The sequence below is a fragment of the Salvia splendens genome, chromosome 8 (genome assembly GCF_004379255.2).
Source record: "Salvia splendens isolate huo1 chromosome 8, SspV2, whole genome shotgun sequence".
Classification (NCBI taxonomy): domain Eukaryota; kingdom Viridiplantae; phylum Streptophyta; class Magnoliopsida; order Lamiales; family Lamiaceae; genus Salvia; species Salvia splendens.
In genome coordinates, this window is record NC_056039.1 from 19287044 (window position 1) to 19307144 (window position 20101).

General features: G+C 33.0%; 3 long non-coding RNA genes across 12 annotated transcripts in view; all 3 read left to right on the forward strand.

Annotated features, from left to right (window-relative positions):
* The first annotated feature begins 271 nt into the window (after positions 1-271).
* LOC121744220 lies at positions 272-1003 on the forward strand. Its single transcript, XR_006038514.1, has 4 exons — positions 272-499; positions 584-722; positions 813-888; positions 985-1003. It is a non-coding gene; the product is annotated as an uncharacterized LOC121744220 (long non-coding RNA).
* Positions 1004-1427: 424 nt separating this feature from the next.
* LOC121744092 lies at positions 1428-2119 on the forward strand. Its single transcript, XR_006038473.1, has 4 exons — positions 1428-1440; positions 1537-1618; positions 1729-1849; positions 1922-2119. It is a non-coding gene; the product is annotated as an uncharacterized LOC121744092 (long non-coding RNA).
* Positions 2120-6360: 4241 nt separating this feature from the next.
* LOC121744355 overlaps positions 6361-20101 on the forward strand; it is a 29952-nt gene continuing 16211 nt past the window's right edge. Inside the window, exons 1-22 of one of the 10 annotated variants that reach the window (XR_006038571.1) lie at positions 6361-6440; positions 6512-6587; positions 6705-6779; positions 6990-7118; positions 7197-7296; positions 7622-7722; positions 7892-7976; positions 8673-8776; positions 8910-9057; positions 9150-10408; positions 10494-10632; positions 10723-10798; positions 10896-11167; positions 11264-11354; positions 11452-11533; positions 11646-11766; positions 11839-11926; positions 12050-12131; positions 12939-13046; positions 13406-13508; positions 13666-13766; positions 14195-14230. This is a non-coding gene — a long non-coding RNA (uncharacterized LOC121744355). Of the gene's footprint in view, positions 6441-6511; positions 6588-6704; positions 6780-6989; positions 7119-7196; positions 7297-7621; positions 7723-7891; positions 7977-8672; positions 8777-8909; positions 9058-9149; positions 10452-10493; positions 10678-10722; positions 10799-10895; positions 11168-11263; positions 11355-11451; positions 11534-11645; positions 11767-11838; positions 11927-12049; positions 12132-12489; positions 12901-12938; positions 13047-13405; positions 13509-13665; positions 14119-14194; positions 14231-20101 lie in introns of those variants that run through there. The other 9 variants (XR_006038572.1, XR_006038575.1, XR_006038574.1 and 6 more) reach the window with 9 other exon arrangements.

Here is a 20101-nt window from a genome sequence, read left to right on the forward strand (position 1 = left end):
GCGAAATAGTATCTAAGTAGTAGATTAATCCTCATATCATGCCTTTTTATTTTTATTTTTATTTTTCTTGATATTCTCTTTGCTTCATCTGGTGAATATTTATATACTCCTTTATTTATTGGTCTTTTCTAAAAATGCTAGATATTACTATTATATACATGTTGTCTTTGGTTCTTTGATGTTAGAGTATTGCGCTTACTGTGATTCTTTTGTATGAATTGCATTGGTAGATGGGGCTTGCTTTTTGAAAATTGTTATCTTGCTACTATGTTTTTTGTTTCAGCTATTGTGTCTTTAAAGACCAGATTGAATAACAAACGAATTTGGATCCATCTGTTGAGATGCTGATCCTTTTACTGTGTTATTCCTGGCTGGAATGAGAAAAATGTTCAGGTGTTGCATCCAGGAATTAACTGCATCTGGTGAACAGGAATTTACCGTTTTTTGCTTTTCTTGAAGATATAAAGGTATTTCTGCATTAAACCTGCTTTACTACGAGGTAAATTCTTTTTGGTGTAAAACTGTCAGTTTTCCCAATATAAGTTTGTTCTTCAATTCAAATTTACAATATTACTCTTTGCAGGCATCTGCACTCCAAAGAAGGTTGTTAAAGTAACTTATTTTACATCATTTGCGGTGACTGGTGGCATGGATTGTCTTCCATGTGAAGATATCAGTGAAAAGATCACCCCCACTTTCTTTTAGAGAGTTCTGATTGGAAGGTTTGTTATATGGAGTATATGTTTGTTAATCATCAAATCTTTGAATGATTTAAGAGGGCATGCCATCAATCTGACTTTATCTTCTTCTAGGTCCGCTTGGAATCTATTGAAAGTGTGACCAAAATTCTGGAAGAGGTGAACAAACGTGTTCTGCTGGCTGGAACTGGTACGTCAGTCAAAAATTTGAAAAAACTAGTCTCAAATTTTGTATATGGAGTACATAATTATCTACATGACGTGCCCTCTTTCTTTCTTGTTTTAGGAGATCTATTTGGAGCTATAAAGGGCGTCTACACGACACTAACGAAAATTTGATTATTGCTACTTTATCCACAATTGGTGCTCTCTTATACTATTAGTTATTGGTTTATTAAGAGTCTCTTGCGCTAACTAACTGAGATTCACAATACCAATATTATAAATACTTGGGATCATTTAACAAATCCCGAATTCCTCAAAGCCAATAGCTGTACATATGCGTGAGTGGTCATTGAGTACCTTAGATACTTGGCTCTGCTCATCCCAATAAATGGTATGTAGTCAATTTGGAAAATAGTGTTTTTCGACTTCTGTTTTGAGTATTGTTGACCTCATCTTTTGTTGTGTCTACCACTACCATGTATTTCAGCTGTTCTCACAGACGCTAGGATAAATCAGCAAATGTTCGTAAAGCGGCTGAAGCATACTTTAATGTATTGAGGGTTGTGGACAAGAAACGGTATGGACATCCATAATTTTTATTACTTGATCGAGGCTTGCTAACTCTTTTAGCTGCTAGATTGCACCACATCTATTTATATCTCTCCCATTATAGGTATCCAAGAATTTGAGAGATATACAAGGTTCTGCTTTAGCTATTATTGGCAAACAACTGAAGCCATATTGAGCTTTTCAAGGTATTATGCTACTTTCCATTAACTCACTTATCTCTTAATAAAAAATATATAAATTTTTTCACTTTTCCATATCATTTTATTGATTTTCTCGTGTCACATATCCATTGCAGATAATTATGAATCTGGTGGATATGTTTTGTTAAGCATCACGGCAGAAATCATCCTAAAGACAGCAAAACCAAATGGTCATGGTGACCGCGAATCTTGGCATGGAAGTAGAAATGCACCTTCGTATGTTTTATGTGGTTAATATCTTTCTTCTGAACCATAATGTATTTTTTAATTGATGTCCTGTGCATTTAGAGAGTTGGCACCTAACAAGGGATTCATGCAAGAATCCATCTTGTCTGTTCAAGACATCGATATTCAGTCATTAGTTTTGATCAGCAAGGTTGGTACAAATTTATTTTTTAGGGCAATAAGGTGTAAATATTTTGGTAGCTGCAGGCTGCAAACAGTGCCCGTATCTTTTATGCCAAAAAAGTAGATTATTAACTTAGTGTTACTCTCGCAGGGATGACAGGGAAATGATTATTGTTTGCAGATTCAAATTCGAAGAATTGCATATAGAGCACATTCAAGATCTTTCGTTTTGAGGTTTCGTTTCTCTTTTAAGATTTCTTTATTAATTTTGTGGGATTAGCTTTTCTATACCACAGAGGAGGCTTCATACAACTTTTTAGAACTTTTTTCAGCTTTTGGGTTTGGGTAAATTGTTAAGACCATTAGTGTTAGACTTGTTTTGGCATCTGTGTGGCTTATATAATTTTTTTGTATGTGATCATATGTTACATTCTCTATAGATGTTAGTAAGTGACTTTGCTTACTTCTCAAACATTATGATATCAAATTGATGGCATTGAGATGTTGCAGAAGGTTCTTTCAACATAAATTCTAGTTTTGATTGTGTAACTTGAAATTTTCTTTTAACCTACGATTTGTTTATGATATACAGGCTCTTCCTCCATGGGAAGGGAGGTGATTGAAGTCTTAGATATACTCTTAATTTGTGTTAAGGTTTTGTGAATCCAACACATCATGCTTATTAATGGTAAATAGGATTTTATTAATCTGTCTGTTTTTTGTGTCGGCATGCCTGTGTGCTTACTCACTGAATTCACTGAATTAAGAGCGTGCCTGTGTGCTTTGCTCACTGAATTAAAGCTCACTGAATTCACTGAAAGGAAATGAGTGGTAGCATATTTGATGAGTATTCTCAATATTAGAACATTTGTTTATTCTGCTTGTTTGTGGAATTGCAAAATTACAAATTTTTATTGATTCTCCAATATCTAGCTCTCTAATGATGTATAGCCGGTGTTGGATATGCCTGTTCTGATAATCTTATCTATCATATTTAAACTATCTCGTATCCTTTCTTAACTTTTGAGCTTCTGTAACTTAGATAAGGTACTTAAATTTCATCCCGGGCTTCTGGATCTGTTGAAAAATGATGGGCTACACTATGACAGAAGCAGAGGCAACCATCTTTCTTCCTTGCTTGGTTGAGAAGGTAACTGTGTTGGTTAACTGTCTATGTGATATGCTTTTATTTCTTGTTAAGAATTTTCGGGCTATATATGTCTATGGCAAGTGATTCTGGTTGTTTTGAATTGGATTGAATTTCTTTTTTTTTTTACAAAATTTAATATCTCAACCTGTATTCAAAATCTTATTAAGCTAAGGAAGTTGTGGTAAGTTAATGCATAGTTATTACTTTGTTTTGAACATTGTCTTCTCCTGATAATTTTGCAATGTAACTTGGAATGTACCTGATACCCTAGCTCTTAGAGATTAGTATAAGATATAATTTATGTCCAGTCACTCCTGATCTTGTAAATGCATCTAAGCTTATTTTTGCTGACGATGTGTAGGAGAAATTGAAGGAGAAGAAACCTACTTCAATGGAAGGCCCTTACCCAAACCCTTCAAGCAATGCACAAGTCTGGATGCTTGAGTCTAACTGACATAGTTGAAGGTATGATCTACCTTATTTTAGTTAAGAACTGTTGTTTAACCTCTAAATCGAATCATATCATTTCCTTGTGCTTAGAAGTATATTGTTTACTTTCTAGCCTTTTAGTCTGCGCTTTCCCATTTTTAAATTTTTTTATTGTCTTCTATCATGTTTCAGGTCTAAAAGCTGGATAAGAACATTCGTTGTACGAACCATAGTAAAGAACAACATCTTTTTGTACCTTGAGTAACTATGCATCTATTGGCTCAAACAAAGGTAAGCCGAATTAGTTGATTTGTAGTAATTACGGAATATATTTCCATGTAGGTAACTGAAATACTAATAGTGAATTATCTGATAATTTATCAGTCATTTTATGATTCCTTAATGATGGAACTAATTCGGGGCATTGGAATAGATCCGACACCCAACAGCTGTTAGAGTTAACTGTGTAAATAAGAGTTTTGATTTTAGTTTGACATAGTGAAAAGATTTGCGGATAGGGTTAGTTTCACGCTTGGCGATAAGGGACATTGTTATGCTATTTGCATACTTTCGCATTTTTCCGTGAGGTCCTCACCAATTTGGTAATCTTTCATGCAGTTGTGAAGACTTTTTGACTTCCAACCTCACTGGTTGCCTTTCAAGATCCTTAAATATGTCCTGAATACTATGATATAGGTAATACGTCTGGACGTTTTTAAGTATAATGCTAAAAATCACGGACACTGTTACTCTGGCTTTGGGATGACAGGGTTCCGGAGATGGATGATGGAAGTCAAATTTTAACAGCTTTGAATGTTTTGACTGTTAAAGCTTCTGGTAACGTCCACCGTAAACTTATGAGGCAGCTCGGCTTGTTTTTTTCTCCTCTCTTCTTGTGCATATATTGCTGTTGTGTGGCTGGATTGCACATGCAGGATAACCACAGAACATACGTCATCAATTCTTGTGCGTATAAATCTAATTAGGACCTTCTGGATCCATCAAGACGTCCATCTTCAGCATCAAATGATTCTCTTGCGATTAGAAACCCCTAAACCTAAAGTTCTTCTTATTTGGTTTGTTAAAATTCTTTGATCAAGCTCCTAAAGGGTATTATATCTAGTTTTTTTTCTTAAATTTTAATTATGTTAGTGCCTGCAACTGGCCATTTTTCCCAATATATAAGCTTGTTCCTTCGATTCAAATTTACAAATATACTCTTTGCAGGCTTCATCTGCAGCTCCAAAGAAGGTGTAAAAGTAACTTGTTCTACATCATCTGTGGTGACTGGTGGCATGATGGACTTCCACGTGAAGATACTGTTTAAAAGATCCCCCACTTTGTAAAAGGCTTAGTGAGTCTGATTGGAAGATTTGTAATATGAAGTTTATGTTTGTTAATCATTCAAATATGTTTATGATTTAAGAGGGCATGCCGTCAATCTGACTTTATCTTCTGTCTAGGTCCACTTGGAATCTATTAAAAATGTAACCAAATTCTGGAAGAGGTGAACTGGAACTGGTATGTTCAGTGGAAAATTTGAAATAACTATCAAAATTTTTGTATATGGAGTAATATAATTATCTACCATGATGTGCCATCTTATCTTCTTCGTATTTAGGAGATCTATTTGGAGCTCTAAAAAAGGGGCGTCTACACGATATGTAACAAAAATTTGATAATAGCTACTGTTGTCCACAATTGGTGCTCTTGGGACCCACAATGGGACACGCAGAAATTACGCTAGGTACTCTCTTATACTATTACTTATAGGTATTATTAAAGAGTACACATGCGCCTAACTAATGAGATTTACAATCCCAAAGATTATAAATGCTTGCAGGATCATTATTAAATCCAGAAGTCCTCAAAGCCCAATAGTATACCCTTTAAATCACAATATTGAAACTCTTCTGTCATGTACATAGCTTCTTGTGGAAGGCTTGTACATATTACATGAATGTGGCTCATGCAGGGCATTCTTTCAGATGTTTTGAAATGCCTTGGCGACAACAGAAAGCATATGCGTGAGTTTACATTGAGTACCTTAGACACATGGCCTTGTGCTGCCCATCCCAATAAAATGGTCTGTAGTCGATTTGTAAAAATAGTGTTTTTCGAACTTCTGCTTTGAGTATCCCTGACCTCATCGTTTGTTGTTGTCTTCTGCTACCATATATTTCAGCTATTCTCTCAGGCTAAAGTAGGCGCAGAGGGGCGCAATTTGATTGGCTATCAAGTTAACTTGCTGGATTAGATGAGTTTCATGATGCAATCAGCTAGTCGAACCCACTACATCGGCCTATTACGGTATTTTGTTATTCAAAGTTGTTATTCTTCAAGTAGCTGTTTGTGCCAACTTTATGTCTCAGGATATTTATTGGTTACCTTTCTAGGATAAATCAACAGATGTTCGTAAAGAGGCTGAAGCATGATTTAATGAAATATTGAGGGTTTGTGGACATGAACGGTATGAACATCCAAAATTTTATATACTTTATTGAGGTTTGCTAACTCTTTTAGCTGCTAGATAGCACTAGACCTATCTTATATCTCTCGCCTTACAGGTATCCGAAAATTTGAGAGATATACAAGATTATGCTTTAGCTGATATTAGCAAACGACTGAAGCCATATGGAGCTTTTTATGTACTTTTCATTAAATCACTCATCTCCTAATAAAAAATTTATATTGTTTTTTTCTACTTTTTCATATCATTATGTTGATTTTTCTCCGTGCCACATATCCATTGCAGAATAATTATGAATCCTGGAGAATTTGTTTCGTCAAGCATCACGTTGGAAAGCAGCCTAAAGACAGCAAAAACCAAATGGAAATGGCGACCGCGAATCTCAACATGGAAGCAGAAATGCACCTTCAGTATGTTTTTGTGGTTAATATATTTCTTCTAAACCATAATGTATTTGTTAATTGATGTCCTGTTTATTTAGAGAGTTGTGCCTAACAAGGGATTCAGGCAAGAATCTATCTTGTCTTTTCAAGACATCAACATTCAGTAACAACAAGGTTGGTTCACATTTATTTTTTCGGACAACAAAGTGCAATTATTTTGATTACTCTGGACACAATGATGTAGCTTTTAAGGCGGCATAGTAGATTATTGACTTAGTGTTACTCTCGCAGGATGACAGAGAAAGAATTATTGTTCGCAGATTCAAACTAGACGAATTGCGTGTAGAGGAAATTCAAGATCTTGAGGTTTCTGCTCTCTTTTAAGATTTTATTTATTAATTTTATGAGATTAGATTTTCCATACCACAGAGGAGGTCTTCATACAAGTTTTTCAAATTTTTAATCAGCTTTTGGGTTTGGGTAAATAGTAGCAGACCATCGGTGTTGACTTGTTTTAGCATTTGTGTGGCTTATGTAATATTTATGTATGTGATGATATGCTAACATTCTTTATAGATTTTTAGTAAGGGACTATGCTTACTTCAAAAAGAATGATGTCATGAATACTTTCGAGAGGATCTGCATCGGAGGCTCTTAAGTGCTGACTTCAAAAATCAAGTTGATGGCATTGAGATGTTGCAAAAGGTTATTTCAACATAAATTCTAGTTTTGATTATGTAACTTGCAATTTTCTTTTACCTTCGATTTGTTTATGATATGCAGGCTCTTCCCCCATGGGAAGGGAGGTGATTGAAGTCTTATATATACTCTTAAAGTGGTTTGTGTTGAGGTTTGTGAATTCAACACATAATGCTTATTAAAGGTGAATAGGATTTTATTAATTTGTTTGTTTTTTTTAGTAGCATGCCCATGTGCTTGGCTGTGTGAATTTATCAAATGATATTTTGAAAAGAAATGAGTGGTTGCATATTTTATGAGTGTTCTCAGGACACTTGTTATTAGGACATTTGTTTATTCAGTTTGTTTCTGGAATTGCTAAAATTACAAATTGTTATTGAGTCTCCAATATCTATCTCTATAATGATGTTACAGCCAGTGAATACATATGTCCTTATAATTCTTATCTATCATATTTAAACTATCTCGTTTTCCTTTCTTGACTCTTGATCTTCTGTAACTTTGATAAGTACTTGAATTTCTTCCCGAGCTTTTGGATCTTTGGGAAATGAGGGGCTACACTGTTACAAAAGCAGAGACAACCATCGTTCTTCCTTGCTTGGATGAGAAGGTAACTGATGTGTTAACTGTCTATGTGATATGCTTTTCTCTGTTGTTAAGAGTTTTCTGTCTGTAAGTCTATGGCAAAAGATTCTGGTTGTTTTGAATTGGATTGATTTTTTTTTCTCAAAATGTAATATCTCAAGCAGTAACCAATGTCTTATTATCTTTGACTGCAGTCTGGACATAACATTGAAAAAGTTCGAGAAAATTGCGGGAACTGATGAAACAAGTCATACAAACATATTCTGCTCCCAAATTATGGTAAAGATATATTTCTAATGGAATGCTTTTCAAAAGATTAGGTATGTCCTTGAAATATCTGGTCAGATTTTTTCATTGATGCTTTTCAAAAAAGTTGTCCAAGAACCAAATAGTGTGATAGTCTATGAATATTGGTTATGGGGAATCAGTAGTGTTCGAATCACATTTAATCTGTTCAAGACATCTTAACTAGCTAACTGTGTAAATATTTTTTTGGATTTTAGTTAGAAAGTTTGTACAAACTAAGGAAGCAAATAGATTGACCTTTTATTTTAAAGATCTAACAAGACTGCATTGCTAAGTGGTTGATGTTGGTTAGTATTGGATTTTAGTTAGAAAGTTTGTACAAACTAAGGAAGCAAATAGATTGACCTTTTATTTTAAAGATCTAACAAGACTGCATTGCTAAGTGGTTGATGTTGGTTAGTGATGTCTAAAAATGTTTAAAAAATTGTGTATCTGTTAAGACCTTTGCATAACCTTTACATTTTGTATGTTCACATGATCTCATATAATTATTTGTTCTTCAAAATTGTATTAGTACTGTTCTTATTGCTTGAATTGGAACTTTGTTTATCTATTTTTCTAATTTTTCTTCATAATTTTTCTACTGACAATATCATTTCTACATTATTTGGGCAATTATAGCTATCTTTGATAAACTTATTTTGTTTTTTTGCCAATATGTTGTTGAAGGGATGAAAGTTGTGTGCCATGAATTGGCTTAAGCAACTGCTGACCCCAAGGGCAGCACAATGGAAGAAATACAGAATGATGCTGATTAACTAGTTTCATGCCCGGTGAATAAGGCAATTATTATTTTGACCTAAAAAACTTATAGCGCCTAAAATTGAAGAGTCATGTCATGATTTTTATTATTTGTGTGTTAATTGAGGTCTGAAGTTGGTATTGCTTTTGTTGCAAACTTTTTAGAACAAGAGGCTTGCTTATGGAGATAAGGAGAGTACTAGTCTCATCTTACACGAAACTGTTGCTATGGCTTTTGGATGATAGGGTTCCACGGATGGATGATGGAACTCAACTTTTGAGAGCTTTTAATGCTCTGATGTTAAAGGTTCTGGTAACTATCACTATAAAACTTATGAGGCAAGCATTGCTAGTTTTTCTCCTCTCTTCTTGTGAATATAATTGTTGTTGTGGGGCGGATTGCAGGTGCAGGATAATGCATAGCATAATTGGTCATTTGTTGTGCTTATAAATCTGTTAAGACCTTTGGATCCATTAAGATGGCCTTCTCCAGCATCAAATGAGTCTCTAGCAATCAGAAACCAGAAATTCTGCGATTTGGTTGTTTAATGTTTGATCAAGCTCACTAATGTATTATATCTTGATCTGTTTTATCTTGTTTATTTTTTCTTTTAATTATGTATTGGTCTTATATTATTGATGTAGTGAATCTTCCTTTTGTAAGAATGTTATGTTGCATAGTTTGACGACATTGTTTGAAAGCATTTGCATAGTCTTACTTAATTGATTGATAGTTGTTTTAACTTTTGGAGATCTATGTAGGTGCTTCACTCTTAGTTTTTGTATGCCCCCCCCCCCAAATTTATGGTTTTGCATCGTGGGTTCATTGTAGCCCACTTTTTTTGTAAGTCAATTGGTGTCTTTTGATCATTTCATAGATGATCATTTTTCAATATAATTTTATCCTTCCTTTGTATTTCTTGAGGAATTATATTCTGGTTAGTTAATATGCTCCTGTTTATGAAATTGTTTGTTTTTCTATTTTCTGGTTAGTTAATATACTTAAATATTTTATAGATTTAGCAACTTAAGTACATGGTAATGTTCTGTCTTAGTTATTATTTGTCCATTATTTACAAATTTATGGAGTCAAGAAATCTGCTTGTTTTGAATTTTTCTTTTGCTTTCAAGATAAATCTTTATCCATTCCTTTGCCATTGTTTGAAGCGAAATAGTATCTAAGTAGTAGATTAATCCTCATATCATGCCTTTTTATTTTTATTTTTATTTTTCTTGATATTCTCTTTGCTTCATCTGGTGAATATTTATATACTCCTTTATTTATTGGTCTTTTCTAAAAATGCTAGATATTACTATTATATACATGTTGTCTTTGGTTCTTTGATGTTAGAGTATTGCGCTTACTGTGATTCTTTTGTATGAATTGCATTGGTAGATGGGGCTGCTTTTTGAAAATTGTTATCTTGCTACTATGTTTTTTGTTTCAGCTATTGTGTCTTTAAAGACCAGATTGAATAACAAACGAATTTGGATCCATCTGTTGAGATGCTGATCCTTTTACTGTGTTATTCCTGGCTGGAATGAGAAAAATGTTCAGGTGTTGCATCCAGGAATTAACTGCATCTGGTGAACAGGAATTTACCGTTTTTTGCTTTTCTTGAAGATATAAAGGTATTTCTGCATTAAACCTGCTTTACTACGAGGTAAATTCTTTTTGGTGTAAAACTGTCAGTTTTCCCAATATAAGTTTGTTCTTCAATTCAAATTTACAAATATTACTCTTTGCAGGCATCTGCACTCCAAAGAAGGTTGTTAAAGTAACTTATTTTACATCATTTGCGGTGACTGGTGGCATGGATTGTCTTCCATGTGAAGATATCAGTGAAAAGATCACCCCCACTTTCTTTTAGAGAGTTCTGATTGGAAGGTTTGTTATATGGAGTATATGTTTGTTAATCATCAAATCTTTGAATGATTTAAGAGGGCATGCCATCAATCTGACTTTATCTTCTTCTAGGTCCGCTTGGAATCTATTGAAAGTGTGACCAAAATTCTGGAAGAGGTGAACAAACGTGTTCTGCTGGCTGGAACTGGTACGTCAGTCAAAAATTTGAAAAAACTAGTCTCAAATTTTGTATATGGAGTACATAATTATCTACATGACGTGCCCTCTTTTCTTTCTTGTTTTAGGAGATCTATTTGGAGCTATAAAAGGGCGTCTACACGACACTAACGAAAATTTGATTATTGCTACTTTATCCACAATTGGTGCTCTCTTATACTATTAGTTATTGGTTTATTAAGAGTCTCTTGCGCTAACTAACTGAGATTCACAATACCAATATTATAAATACTTGGGATCATTTAACAAATCCCGAATTCCTCAAAGCCAATAGCTGTACATATGCGTGAGTGGTCATTGAGTACCTTAGATACTTGGCTCTGCTCATCCCAATAAAATGGTATGTAGTCAATTTGGAAAATAGTGTTTTTCGACTTCTGTTTTGAGTATTGTTGACCTCATCTTTTGTTGTGTCTACCACTACCATGTATTTCAGCTGTTCTCACAGACGCTAGGATAAATCAGCAAATGTTCGTAAAGCGGCTGAAGCATACTTTAATGTATTGAGGGTTTGTGGACAAGAAACGGTATGGACATCCATAATTTTTATTACTTGATCGAGGCTTGCTAACTCTTTTAGCTGCTAGATTGCACCACATCTATTTTATATCTCTCCCATTATAGGTATCCAAGAATTTGAGAGATATACAAGGTTCTGCTTTAGCTATTATTGGCAAACAACTGAAGCCATATTGAGCTTTTCAAGGTATTATGCTACTTTCCATTAACTCACTTATCTCTTAATAAAAAATATATAAATTTTTTTCACTTTTCCATATCATTTTATTGATTTTTCTCGTGTCACATATCCATTGCAGATAATTATGAATCTGGTGGATATGTTTTGTTAAGCATCACGGCAGAAATCATCCTAAAGACAGCAAAACCAAATGGTCATGGTGACCGCGAATCTTGGCATGGAAGTAGAAATGCACCTTCGTATGTTTTATGTGGTTAATATCTTTCTTCTGAACCATAATGTATTTTTTAATTGATGTCCTGTGCATTTAGAGAGTTGGCACCTAACAAGGGATTCATGCAAGAATCCATCTTGTCTGTTCAAGACATCGATATTCAGTCATTAGTTTTGATCAGCAAGGTTGGTACAAATTTATTTTTTAGGGCAATAAGGTGTAAATATTTTGGTAGCTGCAGGCTGCAAACAGTGCCCGTATCTTTTATGCCAAAAAAGTAGATTATTAACTTAGTGTTACTCTCGCAGGATGACAGGGAAATGATTATTGTTTGCAGATTCAAATTCGAAGAATTGCATATAGAGCACATTCAAGATCTTTCGTTTTGAGGTTTCGTTTCTCTTTTAAGATTTCTTTATTAATTTTGTGGGATTAGCTTTTCTATACCACAGAGGAGGCCTTCATACAACTTTTTAGAACTTTTTTCAGCTTTTGGGTTTGGGTAAATTGTTAGACCATTAGTGTTAGACTTGTTTTGGCATCTGTGTGGCTTATATAATTTTTTTGTATGTGATCATATGTTACATTCTCTATAGATGTTAGTAAGTGACTTTGCTTACTTCTCAAACATTATGATATCAAATTGATGGCATTGAGATGTTGCAGAAGGTTCTTTCAACATAAATTCTAGTTTTGATTGTGTAACTTGAAATTTTCTTTTAACCTACGATTTGTTTATGATATACAGGCTCTTCCTCCATGGGAAGGGAGGTGATTGAAGTCTTAGATATACTCTTAATTTGTGTTAAGGTTTTGTGAATCCAACACATCATGCTTATTAATGGTAAATAGGATTTTATTAATCTGTCTGTTTTTTGTGTCGGCATGCCTGTGTGCTTTACTCACTGAATTCACTGAATTAAGTATGCCTGTGTGCTTTGCTCACTGAATTAAAGCTCACTGAATTCACTGAAAAGGAAATGAGTGGTAGCATATTTGATGAGTATTCTCAATATTAGAACATTTGTTTATTCTGCTTGTTTGTGGAATTGCAAAATTACAAATTTTTATTGATTCTCCAATATCTAGCTCTCTAATGATGTTATAGCCGGTGTATATGCATGTTCTGATAATTCTTATCTATCATATTTAAACTATCTCGTATCCTTTCTTAACTTTTGAGCTTCTGTAACTTAGATAAGGTACTTAAATTTCATCCCGGGCTTCTGGATCTGTTGAAAAATGATGGCTACACTATGACAGAAGCAGAGGCAACCCATCTTTCTTCCTTGCTTGGTTGAGAAGGTAACTGTTGTGTTAACTGTCTATGTGATATGCTTTTATTTCTTGTTAAGAATGTTCGGGCTATATGTCTATGGCAAGTGATTCTGGTTGTTTTGAATTGGATTGAATTTCTTTTTTTTTTTACAAAATTTAATATCTCAACCTGTATTCAAAATCTTATTAAGCTAAGGAAGTTGTGGTAAGTTAATGCATAGTTATTACTTTTGTTTTGAACATTGTCTTTCCTGATAATTTTGCAATGTAACTTGGAATGTACCTGATACCCTAGCTCTTAGAGATTAGTATAAGATATAATTTATGTCCAGTCACTCCCTGATCTTGTAAATGCATCTAAGCTTATTTTTGCTGACGATGTGTAGGAGAAATTGAAGGAGAAGAAACCTACTTCAATGGAGGCCCTTACCCAAACCCTTCAAGCAATGCACAAGTCTGGATGCTTGAGTCTAACTGACATAGTTGAAGGTATGATCTACCTTTATTTTAGTTAAGAACTGTTGTTTAACCTCTAAATCGAATCATATCATTTCCTTGTGCTTAGAAGTATATTGTTTACTTTCTAGCCTTTTAGTCTGCGCTTTCCCATTTTTAAATTTTTTTATTGTCTTCTATCATGTTTCAGGTCTAAAAGCTGGATAAAGAACATTCGTTGTACGAACCATAGTAAAGAACACATCTTTTTTGTACCTTGAGTAACTATGCATCTATTGGCTCAAACAATAGGTAAGCCGAATTAGTTGATTTTGTAGTAATTACGGAATATATTTCCATGTAGGTAACTGAAACTAATAGTCGAATTATCTGATAATTTATCAGTCATTTTATGATTCCCTTAATGATGGAACACCTGATGTGAGGGATGCAGCCAAAGCTTTCTCAGCTTTAGCAGCTAGGCTATTGACAAAGTAACTATTTCAAGATTTTCCATCTACATCTCGCTGGTTTTAATTGCCAATTTAGCTATTATGACATCTTTGTTATTTAAATGGTTTGCATGAGACCATTCGAGAGGTGTCAATAAAAGCTGGATGATGTAAGACAAAAGAAGTTTGGTATCTGATTTTTGTTATAGTTATATATTGTGAATTATAGTAATATTCTATGTTTTTTATAGGAATATGTTTTGACCTTTGCCATTACAATAATCTCAGGTGTGGTTCAATCTTCAAGAGGAGTAATGACCACGGGTAAATTCTCTAATTAACTATTTTTGTGTATTATTGTAGGTGACCACGGGGTAAATTCTCTACTTAACTATTTTTTTGTATTATTGTAGAATGAGCTTATTGTGAAGTACTCTATCTAGATTATGGTATATTTTGTGTGTACATATGTTTGCCGTGCATGTATTTTGTGTATTTGTGTAGTGCAATGTTTTATATTGTGTATGCGCACGCGCGTGTGTGTTTATAGTTTATTGCTTGTATAGTGTGTGTTGTGTAGTGCAACATCTATTTTTTGTGTATATATGTGTAATGTGTGTAGTTTGTGTATATTGTGTAATATGTGCAGTGTGTTTTTTTTCGTACATGTGTATTGTGTGAAGTATGTGTATTTTGTGTGTAATGGGTGCGTTTTGTGTATTTTATGTTTTGTGTGGGTATGTGAGTGTGGTGTGTGTATTTTGTGTTTACCGCTTATATTTTGTTTATAGTGTGTGTTTATATTTTGTGTATAGCTTGTGTAGTGTGTGTATTATTTTGTGCATAGTGTATTATTGTGTGTATAGTGTGTGTTTATATTTTGTGTATAGCTTGTGTAGTGAGTGTATTATTTGTATAGTGTGTTTATATTGTGTGCTTTGTGTGTATATTCTATACATGTGTATTGTGTATTTTGTGTAGCTTTCTATATTTTTTTGTATAATGTCTAGTGGTGTGTTTGGTTTATTGAGTGTGTATAATGTGCGTATTTTGTATATAATATGTGCGGTGTATGTATTTTGTGTATATAATGTATGTGCCTTGCGTATAGTTTGATTAGTCTGTTTGGTTTGTGCATCGTTCCAATGTATTGTCTGCAGAACTGCATTTCCCGTGCATGTATTTTGTATATAGAGTGTCCTGTTTAATTTGTGTGTAGTGATTGTTTGTATTTTGTGGCTTGTTCATTGTTTTACGTAGTGTGTATTTTCTGTATGTTTGCCTATGTGTATATTTTTCGTATTTGTATACTTTGTACATAATGAGAGTCTTTCGTTATATATGTAGTATGTAAGTAGTGTGTTACACATTCAGTATTGTGTGCAGTGCGTATTTTTTTTTGTTCATGGCTGATGCGTGTATTTTGTGTATAGTGTATGTATATAGTGTGTATAATTTGTAGTATATAGTATGTAGTGCGTATAGTTTGATGCGTGTATAATTTTTTTGTGTATTTTTTTTGTTCATGGCTAATGAGTATACTTTGTGTAGTGAGTCTGTTTTGTGTATAGTGTATTTAGTCCATTTGTTTTGTGTATAATGTGTATTTTGTGTATTTTGTGTTTATACTTTTTGTATAGTGTGTATTTTGTGCAATTTTGCGGTGTGTATTATGTGTTGTGTATAATGTGTGTCAAATGCGTGTATTTTTTGTATAATGTGTTTTAAGTGTAATACATGTATATGTGTGTATAGTGTGTTTTTTTGTGGCATATGTACTTTGCGTATTTTGTGTGTGTAGATGTTTGTATTTTGAGTATAATATGTAGTGTGTATTTTCTGTATGCATGCCTAGTGTGTGCATTTTCTGTAAGTAGCGTGTCTTTTGTGTTTAGTGTGTATATTATATGTATTTGGTGTATAGTTTGTTTTGTTTGTTTGTTTTTTTATAGTATATGTATTTGGTGTATAGTATTTGAAGTATTATGTGTTTTGTGTATAAGGTGTGTCAAATGTTTTTTGGTTGACATTTGATTTTGCTGTTATTTTATCATCTGTTGACATTTTCTAACAATCCAGATTATACACATGGTAAGATGTATGTAATTATATTCTTAAATTATTTCGATGATGGCATTATGATTGTACCTTTAATTTATATATGTTGCTCATTCTCTAATTATTGATATCTTGTTATCCATTTTTCTCTTAACTACTGCGGGCGTCGTTAACAGTAAACTTATACAATAATTTTTAATTATTATTTGAACCCTCCAACATAATGTTTCTGCGTCAGCCACTAAGTATGTGCATTAAAAATTGTACTGTATATACTGTGTATAATGTATGTGTTTTGTGTTCATTATATTGAGTCCGTTTGTTTAGTTTATAGTGTGTGCAATGTGTATTTTGTGTTCATACTTTGTGTATAGCGTGTGTACTACGTGCAATGTATGTGCTGTGTGAGTATTTAGTGTGTAGAGCGTGTATTTTGTATATAGTGAGTGTCCAATGCGTATATTGTGTATACTGTGTTTATTGTGTGTGCCATATGCTTATTTTCGGTATGTGTTGTGTGCTAATTTTGTTTATAGAGCGTGTATTTTGTATATAGTGAGTGGCCAATGCTTATATTTTGTGTATAGTGTGTTTATTGTGTGTTATATCTTTATTTTTTGTATATATATATTTGGTGTATAGTGTGATTATTGGAGACATGTAGTGTGTGTATTTGGTGTGCATAGTTTGTATTTTTTGTATGATGTGTTCATTATTTTACGTAGTGTATTTTATGTATGTTAGTACATAGTGTGAGTCTTTTGTTATATATGTTTGTGTAGCTATTTGTATTTGTTTTTATAATGTAAGAAGTGTGTTACACATTCAGTATTGTGTGAAGTGCGTATTTTTTTTGTGCATGGCTGATGTGTGTATGTTGTGTATAGTGTATGTATATAGTGTGTATAATTTGTACTATGTAGTGTGTAGTGAGTCTGTTTTGTATATAGTGTATTTAGTCCGTTTGTTTTGTTTATAATTTATGCAATGTGTATTGTGTGTATTTTGTGTTTATACTTTCTTTATAGTGTAAATTTTGTGCAATTTATTCGGTGTGTATTATGTGTTGTGTGTATAGTGTGTGTCTAATGCGTGTATTTTTTGTATAATGTGTTTTTAAGTGTGTTATGCACATGTATTTTATAATACATGTATATTTGTGTATAGTCTGTGTTTTTTGTAGCATATGTACTGTGCGTATTTTGTGTGGGTAGATGATTGTATTTTGAGTATAATGTGTAGCGTGCATTTTCTGTAAGTAGTGTGTATTTTGTGTTCAGTGTGTATAGTGTGCGTATTTTCTGTATAGTTTGTTTTTTTAGTTTTTTTACAGTATGTGAAGTATAGTGTGGGTATTGTGTGTAAACTATGTGTATAAAGTCTATGTATCTTGTATACAATGTGTAATGCATATTTTGTATATAATGTGTAATTGTAAATATGTGTATATTAGATTTAGGATTTAGAGTAGTAAGTGCAGTGAGTATAGTGTATTTTGTGTATATAGTGTGTGTTTATATTTTGTGTATAGCGTGTGTATTATGTGCAATGTACGCAGTGTGTGCATATGCAGTTTGTGTTCCGTGTTAAGTTATGTGTGTGTATTGTGCTTTTATTTTGTGTATAGCGTGTGTCTAGTGTGTGTATTTTTTTTATAGTTTGGTTAGTGTGTTCTATGGGTATATTTTGTGTACGTATGTATTTTGTGTAGTGTGTGTTGTCTGCTTTTTAGTTTGTTTTCCGTGTTATGTGTGTGTATTGTGCTTTTATTTTGTCTATAGCGTGTGTCTAGTGTGTGTATTTTTTTTATAGTTTGGTTAGTGTGTTCTATGGGTATATTTTCTGTATGTATGTATTTTGTGTTTTGCGTAGTGTGTGTTTTGTGTAGTGTGTGTTTTGTCTAGTGTGTGTATTTTTTTTATAAGTTTATTTGGTCTGTGTATAGTTGCAATGTTCAATGTGTTGTGTGTTTGTAGTGCATGTAGTTTTTTATAGTGTGTGTTTCATTTGTAATTTGTGTGAAGTGCTTGTTTATATTGTGTATAGTGGGTATATTATGTGCAATGTAGTTTATATTGTGTGTATGTGTGTTTTGTGTATATTGTGTGTGCAATGCATGTATTTTGTGTATAATGTGTCTCGTGTGCTATGTGTCCCATATGTAAATGTTCTATATTTGTATACTGTGTATAATGTGTGTGTTTTGTGTTTAGTATATTGAGTCCGTTTGTTTAGTTTATAGTGTGTTCAATGCGTATTTTGTGTTCATACTTTGTGTATAGCGTGTGTATTACGTGCAATGTATGTGTTGTGTGCGTATTATGTGTGTTTGAGCATGTATTTTGTATATAGTGAGTGTCTAATGCGTATATTTTGTGTATACTGTGTTTATTGTGTGTGCCATATGTTTATTTTTGGTATTGGTTATGTGCATATTTTGTTTATAGAGTGTGTGCATATGTATATACTTTGTACATTTAGTCTTTTGTTATATATGTTTGTGTTGCTATTTGTATTAAGCAGTGTGTTACACATTCAATATTGTGTGCTGTGCGTAAATTTTTTTTTGCATGGCTAATGCGTGTATTTTGTGTATAGTGTATGTATATAGTGTGTATAATTTATACTATGTAGTGTGTAGTATGTGCAGTGTATACTGCAAGAAGTGTGTGTATTTTGTGTATACTTTGTGTAGTGAGTGTTTTGTGTATAGTGTATTTAGTCCGTGTGTTTTGTTCATAATTTATGCAATGTGTATTTTGTGTATTTTGTGTCTATAGTGTGTATTTTGTGCAATTTATGCGGTGTGTATTATGTGTTATGTGCATACTGTGTGACTAATGCGTGTATTTTTTGTATAATGTGTTTTAAGTGTGTTATGCATATGTATTTTATAATACATGTATATTTGTGTATAGTGTGTGTGTTTGTAGCATATGTACTGTGCATATTTTTTGTGGGTAGATGTTTGTATTTTGAGTATAATGTGGCGTGTATTTTCTGTATGCCTGCCTAGTGCATGCATTTTCTATAAGTAGTGTGTATATTTTGTGTTTAGTGTGTATAGTGTCCGTATTTTGTCTATAGTTTGTTTTGTTTGTTTGTTTGTTTTTTATAGTATGTGAAGTATATGTGTTTTGAGTATAGCGTGGGTATTGTGTGTAAACTATGTGTATAAAGTCTGTGTATCTTGTATATAGTGTGTAATGCTTATTTTGTTTAGGATTTTGTGTGCATAGTGTGCATAGTGTGTGCAATGTAATTGTGTATAGTGTGTATAGTGTGTGTGCAATATGATTGTGTGTATATAGTGTATTTATATTTTGTGTATGACGTATGTATTATGTGTATATGCAGTTTGTTTTCCTAGTTATGGGTGTGTATTACGTGCATTGTATGTGTTGTGTGCGTATTATGTGTGTAGAGCATGTATTTTGTGTATACTGTGTTTATTGTGTGTGCCATATGTGTGCATATTTTGTTTATAGAGTGTGTGCATATTTATATACTTTGTACATTTAGTCTTTTATCATATATGTTTGTGTTGCTATTTGTATTAAGCAGTGTGTTACACATTCAGTATTGTATGCAGTGTGTATGGTTTTTGCATGGCTAATGCGTGTATTTTGTGTATAGTGTATGTATATAGTGTGTATAATTTGTACTATGTAGTGTGTGGTATGTGCAGTCTGTTTTGTGTATAGTGTATTTAGTCAGTTTGTTTTGTTTTGTTTATAATTTATGCAATGTGTATTGTGTGTATTGTGTTTATACTTTCTGAATAGTGTGTATTTTGTGCAATTTATGCGGTGTGTATTTTGTGTTGTGTGTAAACTGTGTCTTATGCGTGTATTTTTTGTATAATGTGTTTTAAGTGTGTTATGCATATGTATTTTATAATATATGTATATTTGTGTATAGTGTGTTTTTGTAGAATATGTACTGTGCGTATTTTTTGTGTGTAGATGTTTGTATTTTGAGTATAATGTGGCGTGTATTTTCTGTATGCATGCCTAGTGCATGCATTTTCTGTAAGTAGTTTGTGTATTTTGTGTATAGTGTGTATAGTGTGTTTTTGTAGAATATGTACTGTGCGTATTTTTTGTGTGTAGATGTTTGTATTTTGAGTATAATGTG